An 18,421-nucleotide genomic window follows, 5' to 3' on the forward strand; every position below is an offset into this window, starting at 1 on the left:
ATTTTAAATTTACTAGAGTATTGAAAACATGGTACAAGGAGTTCCCACATCTCCCTCCCCTTTCCCTGATGTTACCATCTCACATTATCACAGTACAGTCACATGCCACATAACAGGTTTTGGTCAGTAAGAAGTGCACACATGACAGTGGTCCTGTAAGATTATAATACTGTATTTTTACTGAATCTTTTCTTTTTTCTTTTCTTCTTCATTTTTTTTTTGTGAGATGGAGTCTTGCTCTGTTGCCCAAACTGGCGTACAGTGGCAAGGTCTCAGCTCACTGCAACCTCCGCCTCCCGGGTTTAAGTGATTCTCCTGCCCCAGCCTCCCAAGTAGCTGGGATTACAGGTGCCTGTCACCACACCTGGCTACTTTTTTTTTTTTTTTTGTATTTTTAGTAGAGACGGGGTTTCACCATGTTGGCCAGGCTGGTCTCAAACTCCTGACTTCATGATCCACCCGCCTTGGACTCCCAAAGTGCTGGGATTACAGGCGTGAGCCACCGGGCCTGGGCAATTGTACCTTTCTGTGTTTTGATGCACAAATACTCTACTGTGTTTCAGCTGCCTGCAGTATCGAGTAGAGTTGCATGCTGCATGTTTTTAGTCTAGGAACAAGAGGCTAGACCATGTAGCCTAGGTGTGTGGTAGGCTACACCATCTGGGTTTGTAGATCTTATGATGTTCACACAAGGAAAAAATTGCCTGAAGATATATCTCTCAGACAGATCTCCGTTGTTAAATGACAAAACTATATATTTGTCGAAACTACAGAAACATTGGCTAGGCTCTGTGGCTCACGCTTGTGATCTCCACACTTTGGGAGGCCAAGGCAGGCGGCTCACCTGAGGCCAGGAGTTCGAGACCATCCTGTCCAACCCAGTGAAACCCCGTCTCTACCACAAAATACAAACTTTATAAGCCAGGCGTGGTGGTGCACATCTGTAGTCCCAGCTATTTGGGAGGCTGAGGCAGGAGAATGGCTTGAACCAGGGAGGCAGAGATTGCAGTGAGCTGAGATGGCACCACTGCACTGCAGCCTGGGCCACAGAATTCGACCCTGTTTCAAAACAAACAAACAAACAAAACAAAACAAAACAAAACAAAAAAGCAGGCCAGGTGCCGGGGCTCACGCCTGTCATTCCAGCACTTTGGAAGGCTGAGGTGGATGGATCACCTGAGGTCAGGACGAGTTCTAGAACACCCTGGTCAGCATGGTAAAACCCCATCTCTACTAAAAGCACAAAAAGTAGCCAGGTGTGGTGACGGGCACCTGTAATCCCAGCTACTTGGGAGGCTGAGGTTGCAGTGAGTTGCGATCATGCCACTGCATTCCAGCCTGGGAGACAGAGCGACTCCGTCTCAAAAAAAAAAGAAACATACATACATACACACACACACACACACAAGAAACAAAAAAAGTGGATACATTACTATTAACTAAATTCCAATCTTTGGAATTTCTTTTTTTTTTTTCTTTTATTTATTTATTTATTTATTTTTATTTTTATTTATTTATTTATTTATTTTGAGATGGAGTTTCGCTCTTGTTACCCAGGCTGGAGTGCAATGGCGCGATCTCGGCTCACCGCAACCTCCGCCTCCTGGGTTCAGGCAATTCTCCTGCCTCAGCCTCCTGAGTAGCTGGGATTACAGGCACACGCCACCATGCCCAGCTAATTTTTTGTATTTTTAGTAGAGATGGGGTTTCACCATGTTGACCAGGATGGTCTCGATCTTTCGACCTCGTGATCCACCCGCCTCGGCCTCCCAAAGTGCTGGGATTACAGGCTTGAGCCACCGCGCCCGGCTTTTTTTTATTTTTTATTTTTTGAGACAAAGTCTTACTCTGTGTCCCAGGCAACCTCTGCCTCCTGGGTTCAAGCAATTCTTCTGCCTCAGCTTCCCCAGTAGCTGGGATTACAGGCGTGTACCACCATGCCCAGCTAGTTTTTGTATTTTTAGTAGAGATGGGGTTTCACCATGTTGCCCAGGCTGGTCTTGAACTCCTGACCTTGTGATCCACCCGCCTCAGGCTCCCAAAGTGCTGGGATTTTAGGTGTGAGCCACCGTGCCCAGCCTCTTTTTCTTTTTTGTGTGATAATCTTGCTCTGTTGCCCAGATGGAAATGCAGTGGTACAAACTTGGCTCACGGCAGACGCAAAGTCCTGAGCTAAAGCTACCCTCCCACCTCAGCCTCTGGAATAGCTAGCTGGGACCACAAGCATGTGCCACTATGCTTGGGTAACTTTTAAAAATTTTTTGTAGAGACAGGCTCTCACCAAATGACCTAGGCTCGTCTTGAACTCCTGAACTCTAGTGATCCTCCTGCTTTGGCTTCCCAAAGTTCTGGGATTATAGACGCGTAGTCTGGCCTTTGTTGAGATTTCACTAGTTTTTTCACTGATGTCCTTTTTTTTTTTTTTTTTTTTTTTTGAGACGGAGTCTCCCTCTGTTGCCCAGGCTGGAGTGTAGTGGCGAGATGTTGGCTTACCGCAATCTCCACTCCTCGGGTTCAAGCGATTCTCGTGCCTCAGCTTTCTGAGTAGCTGGGATTACAGGCACCTGCCATCACGCCCGGCTAATTTTATGTAATTCAGTAGAGACGGGGTTTCTCCATGTTCACCAGGCTGGTCTCAAACTCCTGGCCTCAGGTGATCTGCTTGCCTTGGCCTCCCAAAGTGCTGAGATTACAGGTGTGTACCACTGTGCCCAGCCAGTTGTACCAATTTTCCCCGTTACTAGTACTGTATGAGTTCCTCTTGCTTCAGCAAACAGAAAAAAAAAAAAAAATTTAAATTGGCCAGATTGGTGGGTGTGCCACGGTGTCTGGTTAATTTGCATTCCCTTGCTTTTGTGGTTCGTCCCCATTTAATGTTTCCTCTTGTATGAAGCGCCTCTTCAAATCTTAAGACTCTTTTTATTATTAGGTTGTCACCTTCATTTATAGGCCTTTTAAATAAATTCTAAATGCTATTTTTTGGTTGTTGAGATACTCTGTCGCTTAGGCTGGAGTGCAGTGGTGCAATCTCAGTTTACCGCAGACTCAGCCTCCCAGACTTAAGCAATTCTCTTGTCTCAACTTCCTGCGTAGCTGGGATTAAAGGCATGCACCACCACACCTGACTGATTTTTGTATTTTTAGTGGAGATGGGGTTTCTCCAGGTTGGCCAGGCTGGTCTTGAACTCCTAATCTCAAGTGATCCACCTGCCTCGGCCTCCCAAAGTGCTGGAATTCCAGGCGCACCCGAGCAATGATGATTTTTTATGTGTTCATTTATCTTCTTTGTCCACAAAGTGTTCAATGTTTATCAATGACAGAAGATCCTACTTCATTTCAGGAGCTTCGATCCTGTTTTTTTTTGTTTTTTTGTTTTTTTGTTTTTGAGGCAGGGTTTCACTCTTGTTACCCAGGCTGGAGTGCAATGGCGCGATCTCGGCTCACCACAACCTCCGCCTCCTGGGTTCAGGCAATTCTCCTGCCTCAGCCTCCTGAGTAGCTGGGATTACAGGCACGTGCCACCATGCCCAGCTAATTTTTAGTATTTTTAGTAGAGACGGGGTTTCACCATGTTGACCAGGCTGGTCTGGATCTCTTGACCTCGTGATCCACCCGCCTCGGCCTCCCAAAGTGCTGGGATTACAGGCTTGAGCCACCGCGCCCGGCCGATCCTGTTTTTAAACTAAGTTCTTATCTGTCCAGTGGCTAGGGTCCTTATTTCCTCCATCAAGAAGAGAAATTACATGACTGAAACCAAGTATTTTTTTTTATTTTATTTTATTTATTTATTTATTTTTTTGAGACGGAGTTTCGCCCTTGTTACCCAGGCTGGAGTGCAATGGCGCGATCTCGGCTCACCGCAACCTCCGCCTCCTGGGTTCAGGCAATTCTCCTGCCTCAGCCTCCTGAGTAGCTGGGATTACAGGCACGTGCCACCATGCCCAGCTAATTTTTTGCACTTTTAGTAGAGACGGGGTTTCACCATGTTGACCAGGATGGTCTCGATCTCTCGACCTTGTGATCCACCCGCCTCGGCCTCCCAAAGTGCTGGGATTACAGGCTTGAGCCACCGCGCCCAGCGCGTATTTTTTTTTTTAATGTGTGCTAAGTAAGTGAAAAAAGAAAAGAAGGCTGGGCGCGGTGGCTCACTCCTGTAATACCGGCACTTTGGGAGGCCGAGGTGGGCAGATCACGAGATCACGTGATCGAGACCATCCTGGCTAACACAGTGAAACCCCGTCTCTACTAAAAATACAAAAAATTAGCCAGACGTGGTGGTGTGCTCCTGTAGTCCCAGCTACTCGGGAGGCTGAGGCAGGAGAATCGCTTGAACACAGGAGGCGGAGGTTGTATTGAGCCAAGATCTCACCACTGCACTCCAGCCTGGGCAACAGAGTGAGACTCCGTCTCAACAAAAAAAAAAAAAAGAAAGAAAATAAACAAAATAAAACAACACAACAACAACAACAACAATGCATGTGTACTAAAGGAAGAATCTCTCTGAAATTGTTTCTAGGTGTTTAATTCCTGCCTCAGCATGACTTGTAAGACCCTACACCATCTGTCCCTAGTTTCTTTACTCTCGTGATTCTAACCACACTGGTTTCTCTTCTTTTTTTTTTTGAGACAGAGTCCCACTCTGTCACCAAGGATAAAGTGCAATGGCACGATCTCTGCTCACTGCAACCTCTACCTCCTGGGTTCAAGTGATTCTCCTACCTCAGCTTCACGAGTAGCTGGGACTATAGGGGTGCACCACCATGCCCGGCTAATTTTTTGTATTTTTAGTAAAGATGGGGTTTCACCATGTTGGCCAGGCTAGTCTTGAACTTCTGGTCTCAAGTGATCCACCCACCTTGACCTCCTAAAGTGTTGGAATCACAAGCATAAGCCACCATGCTTGGCCTCTCTGCTGCCTTTCAAAAGGGTCCCACATCTTCTTGCCCCAGTGCCTTTGCACTGTCTGTTCCCTATCCTCTTCCTTCAGAGTTTCATAGGCCCCTTCATTATTTCCTTCAGATTTCTGCCCAATGCAATCTTGCCAGAGAAGCCTTTACCAACCTGTATAAAACAATACCCTCTGACCCTATCTTCTTTCCTTTATTTTTCTTCCAGGTATAACATACTGCATTATAAATGTATTTGCAGCCAGGCACGGTGACTCACTCATGTAATCCCAGCACGTTGCGGGGCCAAGGCAGAAAGACTGCTTGAGCCCAGGAGTTTGACATCAGCCTGGCCAACATGGCGAAACCCTGTCTCTACTAAAAATACGAAAAAATTAGCTGGGCGTGGTGGCACGTGCCTGTAATACCAGCTACTCGGGAGGCTGAGGTGGGATAATTGCTTGGGCCCAGGAAGTCAAGGCTGCAGCAAGCCATGACTGCAACACTTGAGCCTAGGCAACAGAGCGAGACTCTGTCTCAGAAAAATACAACAAAAGTAAATGCATTTGCTTGTCCCCCTGTGGAGATACGCTGTCCAGGACCAGAGACACTAGCTACACGTGCCCACAGAGCCCTGGAAATATGGCTGGTCTGAATTGAGATGTCCTGTGAATGTAAAATACTGAATACATGGGGTTTTAAAGAGAGCCCCAAAAGTATAAATTATCTTTTTTTTTTCTTTTTGAAATGGAGTCTTGCTCTGTCACCCAGGCTGGAGTGCAGTGGCGTGATCTTGGCTCACTGCAACCTCAGCCTCCCAAGTAGCTGGGCTTACAGGTGCGCACCACCACACCCAGCAAATTTTTGTATTTTTACTAGAGACGGGGTTTCGGCATGTTGGTCAGGCTGGTCTTGAACACTTGACCTCGTGATCCACCCGCCTCGGCCTCCTAAAGTGCTGGGATTGCCGGGTGCGGTGGCTCAAGCCTGTAATCCCAGCACTTTGGGAGGCCGAGGCGGGTGGATCACGAGGTCGAGAGATCGAGACCATCCTGGTCAACATAGTGAAACCCCGTCTCTACTAAAAATACAAAAAACTAGCTGGGCGTGGTGGCGCGTGCCTGTCATCCCAGCTACTCAGGAGGCTGAGGCAGGAGAATTGCCTGAACCCAGGAGGCGGAGGTTGCAGTGAGCCGAGATCGCGCCATTGCACTCCAGCCTGGGTAACAAGAGCGAAACTCTGTCTCAAAAAAAAAAAAAAAAAAAAAAAAGTGCTGGGATTATGGGTGTGAGCCACCGCACCCAGCCTATTATCTTTTAAAAAGTGTTTATATTGATAACCTTGAACTTCTGGTCTCAAGTGATCCACCCACCTTGACCTCCTAAAGTGTTGGAATCACAAGCATAAGCCACCATGCTTGGCCTCTCTGCTGCCTTTCAAAAGGGTTCCACATCTTCCTGCCCCAGTGCCTTTGCACTGTCTGTTCCCTATCCTCTTCCTTCAGAGTTTCATAGGCCCATTGAAATATGTTGAAATATTTGGGATTAAATATTACCAAATCAATTTCACCTGCGTTTCTTTCTTTTTCTTTGATTTTATTATTCGATTTTCTTTATTTGATATTATTATTTGATTTTTAGGTCTGGGTGTCTTGCCCAGGTTGGTCTTGACCTTCTGAACTCAAGCAATCCTCCTGCCTCAGCCTCTCAGTGTTGAGATTACGGGTGTGAACCACCGTGCGGGTCCTGACCCCCGCAACCCCGACCTTTTTTAGGAGAGTAGGTCCCACTATGTTGCCCAGGCTGGGCCATAGCTCACTGCAGTCTCCAACTCTTGAGTTCAGGTGATCCTCCTTCCTCAGCCTCACAAGTAGCTGGACTACAAGTGCCAGCCACCACACCTGCTTTCTTTACATTTTGTTGTTTTTTTTTTTTTTTTTTTTTTTTTTGAGACGGAGTTTCGCTCTTGTTACCCAGGCTGGAGTGCAATGGCGCGATCTCGGCTCACCGCAACCTCCGCCTCCTGGGTTCAGGCAATTCTCCTGCCTCAGCCTCCTGAGTAGCTGGGATTACAGGCACGCACCACCATGCCCAGCTACTTTTTTTTTTTTTTTGTATTTTTAGTAGAGACGGGGTTTCACCATGTTGACCAGGATGGTCTCGATCTCTTGACCTCGTGATCCACCCGCCTCGGCCTCCCAAAGTGCTGGGATTACAGGCTTGAGCCACCGCGCCCGGCCTTGTTTGTTTTTTTAAACATGGCTACTAGAAAATGTAAAATTACATAGGTGGCTGGTGCTCGTAGTTTGCATTTGATTTCTACTGAACAGCACTGCTCTAAAACATACACTCCAGGAGGGGAGGGGTGTCTGTTTGACCCAGACACTGCATCGGACTAAATCTGAGCACCTAGAACAGAGACCCAATAAAAGCTTGCTAAAGGAAGGGATCCTAAAGCAAGATGCTAATCCCTCTTCTTTCCTGTTTCCTCCCCTAAGAATCAATTTTTTTAAACTTTGAGGTATAATTTACATAAAAGTCACTCACTTAAGTGTATACTTAATGATTTTTAGAAATTTATTGAGTTGTGCAACTGTCACCATAACCCTTTCTTCCCCCCCACCAGAATCTCACTCTGTCCCCCAGGCTGGGGTACAGTGGCCTGATCATACAGCTCACTGCAGCCTTGGACTCCTGGGCTCAATCGATCCTCCTGCCTCAGCCTCCCAAGTAGCTGGGATTTCAGGCAAATGCCACCATCTCCAGTTAATTTTTTTTTTTTTTTTTTTTTTGTGAGACGGAGTTTTGCTCGTTACCCAGGCTGCAGTGCAATGGCGTGATCTCGGCTCACTGCAGCCTCCGCCTCCTGGGTTCAGGCAATTCTCCTGCCTCAGCCTCCCGAGTAGCTGGGACTACAAGTGCACACCACCATGCCCAGGTAATTTTTTGTATTTTTAGTAGATACGGGGTTTCACCATGTTGACCAGGATGGTCTCGATCTCTTGACCTCATGATCCACCCGCCTTGGCCTCCCAAAGTGCTGGGATTACAGGCTTGAGCCACCGCGCAGACCTTTTTTTTTTTTTTTTAAGATATGGGGGTCTCACTAGGTACCCAGGTTGGTCTCAAACTCCTGGGCTCAAGGGATCCTCCTACTTTGACCTCCCAAAGAGCTGGGATTACAGATGTGAGCCACCATGCCTGACCCATAAAACAGCTTTAAAATATTTCCATCACCTACATAAGATCTGCCACGCCCCTTTTCCACCCCAAGCAACCACCAATCTGCTCTGTGTTCTCATTCTCCACAGATCTTCAGCACTCCGCTTTTTTTTTTTTCTTTTGACGGAGTCGCGGAGTGCAGTTGTGAGCCACCGCGACCCGCCAGCACTCTGTTTCTAAGGAATGAATTCTCTGCCACAGTTGTAAGACAGTTCAAGCTCCTTGGCCAGGCCTGGCACAGTGGCTCAAGCCTGTAATCCCAGCACTTTGGGAGGCCGAAGCCGGCGGATCACCTTAGGTCAGGATTTCAAGCCCAAGCCCATACTGGCCAACGTGGTGAATCACCGTCTCTACTAAAAATACAAAAAATTAGCCGGGCGTGGTGGCGTGCCTGTAATCCCAGCTACTCAGAAGGCTGAGGCTGGAGAATCGCTTGAACCTGGGAGGCGGAGGTTGCAGTGAGCCAGGATCGCGCCATTGCACTCCAGCCTGGGCGACAGAACAAGACCCTGTCTAAAAAAAAAAAAAAGAAAAAGAAAGAAAGAAAGAAAGGCCAGGCGCGGTGGCTCACGCTTGTAATCCCAGCACTTTGGGAGGCCGAGGCGGGTGGATCACGAGGTCAAGAGATCGAGACCATCCTGGTCAACATGGTGAAACCCCGTCTCTACTAAAAATACAAAAAAATTAGCTGGGCATGGTGGCACGTGCCTGTCATCCCAGCTACTCAGGAGGCTGAGGCAGGAGAATTGCTTGAACCCAGGAGGTGGAGGTTGTGGTGAGCCGAGATCGCGCCATTGCACTCCAGCCTGGGTAACAAGAGCGAAACTCCGTCTCAAAAAAAAAAAAAAAAAAAGAAAAAGAAAAAGAAAGAAAGAAAAGAAAAGAAAAGGAAGACACTTGTTGGCCAGTCAGCACCGGGGCTCACCGCCCTTCCAAACACAGGGGCCCCAGATGCCTCAGCCTTTCCCCAAAGAAGGGAGGAACAGGCCGGACGTGGTGGCTGTCACCTGTAATCCCAATGTTTTGGGAGACAGGGGCAGGAGGGCCGCTGGAGCCCTATCATTAGCTGGGTGAGGCGGCGCCCGCCTGTGGTTCCTGCCGCTCAGGAGACCGAGGCAGGGCGATCGCTTGAGCCCCGCAAGGGGAGGGTGCGGCGAGCCGTGATCGCGGGGGGCGGGGGGTGGGGGGACAGGGAGAGACCCTGTCTCTGAAAATAAAATTGAAAAAAGAAAGGGAGGAGCAGCTCGCCCCACATCTCCCCCACCCACCCGGGGTCAGAAGAGGCCCCCAGAGACCCCAGCGCTGGCGACAGACTCCCGGAAACAGACGGTGCGGCCTCCCCAGCACCGCGACGCTGCTCAGAGAAGCCCTCCGGGGGAATGGGAGCACCCACCCCGCGGCCGCCACCGCGTTCTAACGCCGCCCGCCAGGAACAATGGCCGGAGCCGAGCCTCGCCGGACTCTCGACCTCGGGGTGCGGGTCCTGGGGACCGGCCCCTCCCCCCGCCACCCCTCCCTGGCTCCCTCTTCCCACTCTCCGCCCTCAACCGCTCTCCTCCCAAAATGGCGACCAACCGCCTCCTTTCCCTCCCGCGGCAAGCCCCGCCCTCTCGTTGGCCCCGCCCCCGGGGAAGCCATCGAGAGCGCGCGTCCAGGCGGCACGCGCCGGGAACCCGGGCGTCGCGCGGCGGGCGCGAGTCCGCTCTAGGAGGCGCCAGGCGGCCCGCGGTCACGTACGCGCGCCCGCGCCGCGCGTGAGCGAGGAGCTCCGGGGGTGGGCCGGGCTGCGCGTGCGCGCCGGGCAGGCGGCGCGGGGAAGGCAGGAGGCCGCTGGGAGCCCCGCGAGGCGCGAGGCGCGAGGCCCGGCGCGCGAGCCCCCGGGGCGGGTAAAACCCGGTTCCTGCTGCCCCTGCCCCTCCCTTTCCTCCCTATCCCCCATTCCCATTCTTTCCTCTTTTTTCAACCCCTCCCCCCCTTTTTTTACAATCTCATTCGTTTCTTGATTTCTTTTTTTAGCGGGCCCCATCTCCCTTTTGAGGGACGCAACAGGCGCGGCGGGCGCCCCTCGCCCCGCGTCACGCACGCACTCTGCACCCCAACAGCTCCGGGCCCCGCTGCACCCCGCAGCCCCTTCGCCCTTGGAGAAGACCTTCCTCAGAAGCCCCTGGCCCGCTGCACCCGCTTTTCCTTCCCACTCCGTCCCCCCAGGCCTCAACTGCCCCCTGGCAGCCCCGCCCAGCTCGCGCCGCGGGCCCTACCCGACCTCCACACCTTCTGCATCTCGGCCTTGCATTCGCTGGCCCCTTCCAGGCCCCTTCTGCTCAAAGTCCCGCTTCCTCCTCCATAGTCCCATTTTGGGGCACCTTGCTGTGTCTCTTTTTAGGATCTTCCAGCAAAACTCCAAATCTCTCCTCTCTTCCTTGACATGCCCCTCCCCCTCCTTTAAGAAACTTCCTTTAGCGCAAAAAAAGTAAAAAAAAAAAAATCCAGTTTTGTTTTTTTTTTTAATCCATTCGGGATTCAGGATCACTTTCCCGCAAACTTTTTTTTCTTCACACCTAGCGTCCCCCTTTTTGGAATATCTTTCCACTTAGAACAAACCAACTAATTCCTTCTAGTTTCTCTCTTGTCTAAGATTTATTTTTCCAGTCCGCCTCCCCTTCCCCGAACTTTCCAGCAAGTACCCTTCTTTTATCACTATTTCTGCCCTAATTAAGCTTCCCCCAGAAAAACTCTCTAGGTCTCTTCCCAAGGGGAAAAATAAGGAAAGAAGGAATAATTATTTCCTCTTACCAAAAAAACCTTTTCTACCCACTCAGCTCTCCCCTGTTGGTATTGCTGTCTGTCTTTTTCCAAAAATTGTTGCTCTCCCCAAGTTTCACATCTGTGTTCTTGTTTCTTTTGGGACCCAAGTCCTGACTCCTTCCTTTCCAGCACCTGCTTTCAGGGCAAAAGAAATTGGGTCCTGTATGTACTACCCAGCGTTCCGGGAGGACATATCCAATGGTCTGATTGTCACCTGATCCACCTCCCTGTGGGGCCTAAACTGGGTCCTCCGGTTCCCTGGAGATTCGCTCACTTGCTCTTCTGGTGAGTTTCCTTCCTTTGCGCATAACCAAAGTCACCTGCTTTGTTGGATAGATCTTGTCCTTTCTCGAGGGTTTCTAAGCAATCCCAAAGTCTGTACTAATGGCGAAACCATACAAGTTACTGCTTTGGAGAAGTCAGGTAGGGAAAAGGGCTACTTATTGTGCATGTTGACCTGTTAGGAGGAGTAAAGACATAGATTGATGTGTGTTTGGTTTGTTTCTTTCTCTCCTTCCTTCCTTCCTTCTTTCTTTCTTTTTGCTTTTGACGGAGTTTTCGCTCTTGTTGCCCAGGCTGGAGTGCAATGGTACAGGCTTGGCTCACTGCAACTTCCGCCTCCCAGGATCAAGTGGTTCTTCTGCTTCAGCCTCCTGAGTAGCTGGGATTACAGGCATGCACCACCACACCTGGCTAATTTTGTATTTTTAGTAGAGATGGGATTTCTCCATGTTGGTCAGGCTGGTCACAAACTCCCGACCTCAGGCCCACCTCAGCCTCCCAAAGTGCTGGGATTACAGATATGAGCCACTACACCGAGCTTGATGTGTGTTTCTTTATTGATGTTTAGTGCAAAAAAAAGTTCTTCCTTCCCTAGCTCAGGGCAGCAACTCAGATACTTACAGGTAAGGCACAAGTAAATGGAAGAAGTAAGAATTGTGGCGAACCAAAGATTGTATGTCCCATCTAAGTGTTGCCAGCCGGTGGAAATGCCAGGCCAGTGTTGCCAGAACTTGCAATTCCTTTGAGAAGAGGCCAGAAAACTATCCATAGGTAAAACCTTCTGGTTTTTAAATACTAGCAACACATTTGATATTTTAAGACAGAGTGAGATCCTATATCAAGAAGAAAGGAGAGGAGAGGGGAGGGGAGTGGAGGGGAAGGGAGAGAAAGGAGACAAGAGGAGAGGAGAAGGTTCTTGCCTGTAAGCCCAGCACTTTCCGAGGCCTAGGTAGGAAGATTGCTTGAGTCCAGGAGTTGAAGACCAGCCTGGGCCACAGAGTGACACCCCTCCCCACCATGTCTACAAAAAAATTAAAAATCAGCCAGGTATGGTGGTACACACCTGTGGTCCCAGATACTCAGGAGGCTGAAGCAGAAGGATTGCTTGATGTTGGGAGGTTGAGGCTGCAGTGAGCCATGATCACACCATTGCACTCGGGCCTCAGTGACAGAGCGAGACTCCAACTCGGGGTTGGGGGGGGGATAAAAAATATATATGTATATGTATACACACACACACACACATATATACATATATATATGTTAACATGTATATCTGGAGTGGGAAAATAAGGAAATTGTAGGCCAGGCACAGTGGCTTGCGCCTGTAATACCAGCACTTTGGGAGGCTGAGGCTGGTGGATTGCTTGAAGGCAGGAGCTTGAGGCCAGCCTGACCAACATGGCGAATCCCTGTCTCTACTGAAAATAAAAAAATTAGCCGTGCGTGGTGGTGCATGCCTGTAAGCTCAGCTACACAGGTGGCTGAGCTGGGAGAATCGCTTGAACCTGAGAGGCAGAAGTTCAGCGAACCAAGATCATGCCACGCCACTCCACTCCTGGGCAAAGAGTGAGACCCTGTCTCAAAAAATAAAATAAAATAAAGAAAATTGTATAGCTAGGGTGAAAGCTGCAAGTCTCTCCTCTCAACTCCCAAGCACCTGCTGTTACTCAGACTTGATGACCCTCTCCCTGGTGACATGGATGCAGAGAGAGAAGGGAGAAGGTGGTGCTTGGGAGGTGCGGGGAATGGCAGCAGAACAGAGGTTGGAGCTTTTCGAAGAGGAAAAGAGGTGGCACAGTGAAACTCTGTCACTCATGAATGGAAAGGATGCCGAGAGCCTTCTGTGATCAAGGTTCTGTGCTGGGCAAGATACTGTAAGAGGTTTAGACACCTAAGGCAGACTCCCAGCAATCCTAGAGCTCAGAGTCGGGGGGAAATAGGAAAACTAAAGATAATGAACTTCCTAGATCATTTAGAATACATGTCAAGTGGATTGTTACACAAGTGCTTATCGGGGTTCAGAGGAGGGAGAAATCATCTCAGACTTTGTTATGTTGGGAGTGTTCTCTATAGCAGAGGTGACATTTAAGCCTGAGTTTGGAGGGTCATAAACTCAGATGCCTCCAGAGGCCTGGCAGGGCATAGAAATCAGTGACAGTGTGAGAGAAAAGGGAGTGGTGGGGTCTGTGGCAAACTGGAGAGTTGCATGCCCTGTCTAAAAGCTGCAGCTTCTCAGCTCCAGCCAATTGTTGCCTTGCAGGAATGTGGACTCAGCATTGACAGATCTTCTGATTTTTTTCTTTCAGATTTTTAAACAGAAGTTGGAAAGCCTAACATGAATGAGAAATCTCTAGATTTACAGTGTCTGATGTGATTGCCATTAGTCACTTGTACCTGTTTAAATTTAGCTGTCCAGGCGTGGTGACTCACACCTGTAATCCCAGCACTTTGGGAAGCCAAAGCGGGCGAATCATTTGAGGTAAGGAGTTAGGGCGGATCATCTGACGTAAGTTCGAGACTAACCTGGCCAACATGGTGAAACCCCATCTCTATTAAAAATACAAAAATTAGCTGGGTGTGGTGGTGGGCGCCTATAATCCCAGCTACTCAGGAGGCTGAGGCAGGAGAATCACTTGAACCTGGGAGGCAGAGGTTGCAGTGAGCTGAGACCGAATCACACACTCCAACAAGGGTGACAGAGCAAGACTGTCTCAAAGTAAATAAATACATAAATTTAAATTTAACTAAACCTAAATAAAATAAGGAGTTTAGCTCCTCAAGGGTGTTAGCTGCATTTCTGTGTTCAGCTGCTGTATGTGGCCAGAGACTGAGGTATTGGGCACTGCAGGCTTAGTAGCACAGGAAGTGCTTCTGGATAGTGATGTTCTACTGCTCTATCCGTCTATTTTTCTATTATTTAATTTAATTAATTTATTCATTTTTGAGATGGAGTCTGGCTCTGTTGCCTAGGCTGGAGTGCAGTGATCTCGGCTCACTTCAACCTCCCCGTCCCAGGTTCAAGCAATTTTCCCGCCTCAGCCACCCAAGTAGCTGGGACTACAGGCGTGTGCCATCATGCCCAGCTAATTTTTATGGTTTTGGTAGAGACGAGGTTTCACTGTATTGGTCAGGCTGGTCTTGAACTCCTGACCTCAGGTGATCCACCCACCTTGGCCTCCCAAAGTGGTGGGATTACAGGTGTGAGCCACCGCACCCAGCCCCATCTATTTTTCAACTGGATAACCCATTGAAACATATTTAAATATCTTGCAGACTAAATAAAATACATTTGTAAACCAGATGGGACATTCAGATTGTTCCCTCCCCTCCAAACACCACCACAGTAAATATTATTTACCTATTGTGGACTTATTTCTACAGTGTAGAACCTTCTGGTAGGTTCCTTTCCCAAAAGGCTGTAGCATTGTAGCATTTCATAGGAGAATCCTTTGATTCCCCTGACTCCCACCAGTCATGGACTCCCACCTTGTTTTTTTTTTTCCAGATGGAGTCTCACTCTGTCACACAGGCTGGAGTGCAGTGGCACAATCTCAGCTCACTGCAACCTCCGCATCCTGGGTTCAAGCAATTCTTGGGCCTCAGCCTCCCAAGTAGCTGGGATTACAGGTACCCACCATCCCACCTGGCTAATTTTTTTTATTTTTAATAGAGATGGGATTTCACTATGTTGGCCAGTCTGGTCTTGAACTCCCAACCTCAAGTGATCTGCCCGCCTTAGCTTGTCAAAGTGCTGGGATTACAGACATGAGCCACCATGGTGGGCTAATGGCCTTTTTTTAAAAGAAGAAAAATTAAAATTGTTTCAGATCTGCAATGTTGACTTAAATTGTTTTAAAACTATTAAATAAGGCATCAATGATGACAGAACAAGGTGTAAGTTCCTAAAGTGTACAGCTCCTATGCAGCTATAAAGCCAAAATCAATTTGCAAATTAGATACAAACAAAGCAACCAAACCAGTATAATTTGAATTGCAAACATTAATTTAATGAGAGGGATGCCGTTTCCTGTAACTTAACTGCTCCTTGAAACAATTACTTTGCTCACTGCCACCCTGGGCCCTTTTGGGCTTAGCAGGCCCTGTGAGGTCTCAATTCTCCCATCCCTTATCTGAGTTTGAATTGCAGCAAAACCTCCATTTGTACGGTGATGCCAGCTGGCCTCTAGTAGCGCCCAAAGGCATTATTATAAGCAAAAATCCCCCTCCATCCTCTCCTCGTTAGCCTGAAGCAATTAAAGTAGTCCTTTTTGGCAAGAGTGCCATTGTAAACACACCTAGGCATTGAAACCACATGATAGTACTCAGTTACAAGGGAGTCCTCTAATGATCCAGATGTACTGCGTTTTTCCTTTCTTTTTTCTTTTTTAAAATTTTTATTTCCAGAGATTTTTGGGGAATCGGTGGTATTCGGTTTCATGAGCAAGGTCTTTAGTGGTGATTCATGAGATTTTGGTGCACCCATCACTCGAGCAGTATACACTGAACCCAATTTGTAGTCTTTTGTCCCTCACCCCCTCCCACCCTTTCCCCCAAGTCCGCAAAGTCCATTATATCATTCTGATGGCTTTGCATCGTCATAGCTTAGCTCCCACTTATAAGTGAGAACATAAGATGTTGGGTTTTTCCATTCCCGAGTTACTTCACATAGAATAACTGTTAGTCTCCAGTTCAATCCAGGTGGCTATGAATGCCATTATTTTGTTCCTTTTTCTTGCTGAGTAGTAGTCCATTGTGTATATTTCTTTATCTACTTGTTGATTGATTGATTGCTGGGTGAGCATTTGGGCTGGTTCCATATTTTTGCAATTACAAATTGTACTGCTTTAAACATGCATGTACAATGATCGTTTTTGAATAGTGACTTCTTTTCCTCTAGGTAGACACCCAGTAGTGGGATTATTGGGTCAAATGGTAGTTCCACTTTTAGTGCTTGTAGGACTCTCCTACTGTTTTTCACAGTGGTTGTACTAGTTTACATTCCCACCAGCAGCGTAGAAAGGTTTTCTGTTCACCGCATCCCTGCCAACATCTATTATTTTTTTATTTTTTTATTATGGCTATTCTTTTTTTTTTTTTGGAAATGGTGTCTCATTCTGTTGCCAGGCTGGAATGCAATGGTGTGATCTCAGCTTACTTGCAACCTCTGCCTCCCAGGTTCAGGCAATTCTCCTGCCTCAGCCTCCCGAGTAGCTGGGACTATAGGCCCGTGCCACCACGCCTAGCTAATTTTTTGTATGGGTTTCACCATGTTGGCCAGGATGGTCCCAAACTCCTCACCTCGTGGTGCACCTGCCTCAGCCTCCCAAGGTGCTGAGATTATAGGCATGAGCCACTGTGCCTGACCGATTATGGCCATTCTTGCAGGACTAAGGTGGTATCCCATTGTGATTTTGGTTATTTCCCTGATCATTAATGATGTTGAGCAATTTTTTTTTTTTTGAGATGGAGTCTCGCACTGTCGCCAAAGATGTAGTGCAGTGGCGCGATCTCGGTTCACTGCAATCTCTGCCTCCTGGGTTCAAGCAGTTCTCCTGCCTCAGCCTGCCGAGTAGCTGGGATTACAGGCGCATGCCACCATGCCCAGCTAAGGGTTTTGTATTTTTAATAGAGATGGGGTTTCACCATGTTGGCAGGGATATTCTTGATCTCCTGATCTCATGATCCGCCCACCTCTGTCTCCCAAATTGCTGGGATTACAGACGTGAGCCACCATACCCACCTGATGTTGACGCTTTAAATGAAAACACAAAATGAGAAAATTATTGGAAAGAGTATTTGGGTCCTTGGGAATGTCTGCCAGGTTGCAGGGGACCATAAACCCTGCCTCACGGGGACTAGCAGGGAGTTTTCTACCTAGGAGGTGCTAAAACTCTTGTTGAATTGAATTCATTTGTTGACAGAACAAGAGCAAGTTCAGTATCAGCAGAGAGATTTTTGCTTTACTGCCTGGAGAAGGATGTCAATATCAACACATGGCCTTTGGACTTTTGGCTTGCCTGTCTAAGATTGTAACCCGACCAGTTTGTTCTATGGACTGTGGGAGTATATTGGAAACCAGGTGATTTGGCCTTGCAGAATCCAGAGATGTTCTTCCCTCCTCCCCAGCACCTTATGTGTTTTGTAGTTTAATTGGAGCAGTGCAGTATACAGTTTAGTTTATAGGGAACCAGTACTCTCTAGTGGGCAAGGCCATTAGTGCTAATGTCAAAATATCTGGCTTTAAGATCTGGCTGTTAGGTTTTGATTTTGGACAAGTTAGTCTCTCTTTCCTTATCTGAAAAGAGAAGTAATGCTAGAATCTAGGTTTTTGTGAGAAATAAGTTAATGCATATAAAGCATTTGGTATGATACCTGATGTGGAGAAAGTACTTAATAAATACAATTTTTAGGCTGGGTGCCATGGCTCATGCCTGTAATCCCAGCACTTTGGGAGGCCGAGGTGGGTGGATCACCTGAGGTCAGGAATTCGAGACCAGCCTGACGAACATGGTGAAACCCCATCTCTACTAAAAATACAAAATTAGCCAGATGTGGTGGCGGGCGCCTGTTATCCCAGCTAAATGGTGGAGGTTGAGACAGGAGAATGGCTTGAATCCAGGACGCAGAGGTTGCAGTGAGCCGAGATCATGCCACTGCACTCCAGCCTGGGGGACAGAGCAAGACTCTGTCTCAAAAAAAAAAAAAAAAAAAAAAAAAAAAAATATATATATATATATATATGATTTTTATTCACTTGTTTTTCTTTTCTTTTCTTTTTTTTTTTTTTTTTGAGATGGAGTTTCGCTCTTGTTACCCAGGCTGGAGTACAATGGCACGATCTCAGCTCACCGCAACCTCTGCCTCCTGGGTTCAGGCAGTTCTCCTGCCTCAGCCTCCTGAGTAGCTGGGATCACAGGCACACACCACCATGCCCAGCTAATTTTTTGTATTTTTGGTAGAAACGGGGTTTCACCATGTTGACCAGGATGGTCTCGATCTCTTGACCTCGTGATCCACCTGCCTTGGCCTCCCAAAGTGCTGGGATTACAGGCGTGAGCCACTGCGCCCGGCCTCACTTGTTTTTCTTATGGGGAGATGCAGGAAGAGATGGGGTTTTCTCCCCATGGAGTACTGAAACAGTTTATAGCAGCACTGTAGCAGAAACTGGAATTGGTGGAATCGGAATCTGGCTTACAGATCCACAGTCCTCTCTCTGATTTTTT

Source organism: Saimiri boliviensis, chromosome 14 (genome assembly GCF_048565385.1).
Source record: "Saimiri boliviensis isolate mSaiBol1 chromosome 14, mSaiBol1.pri, whole genome shotgun sequence".
Taxonomy (NCBI): domain Eukaryota; kingdom Metazoa; phylum Chordata; class Mammalia; order Primates; family Cebidae; genus Saimiri; species Saimiri boliviensis.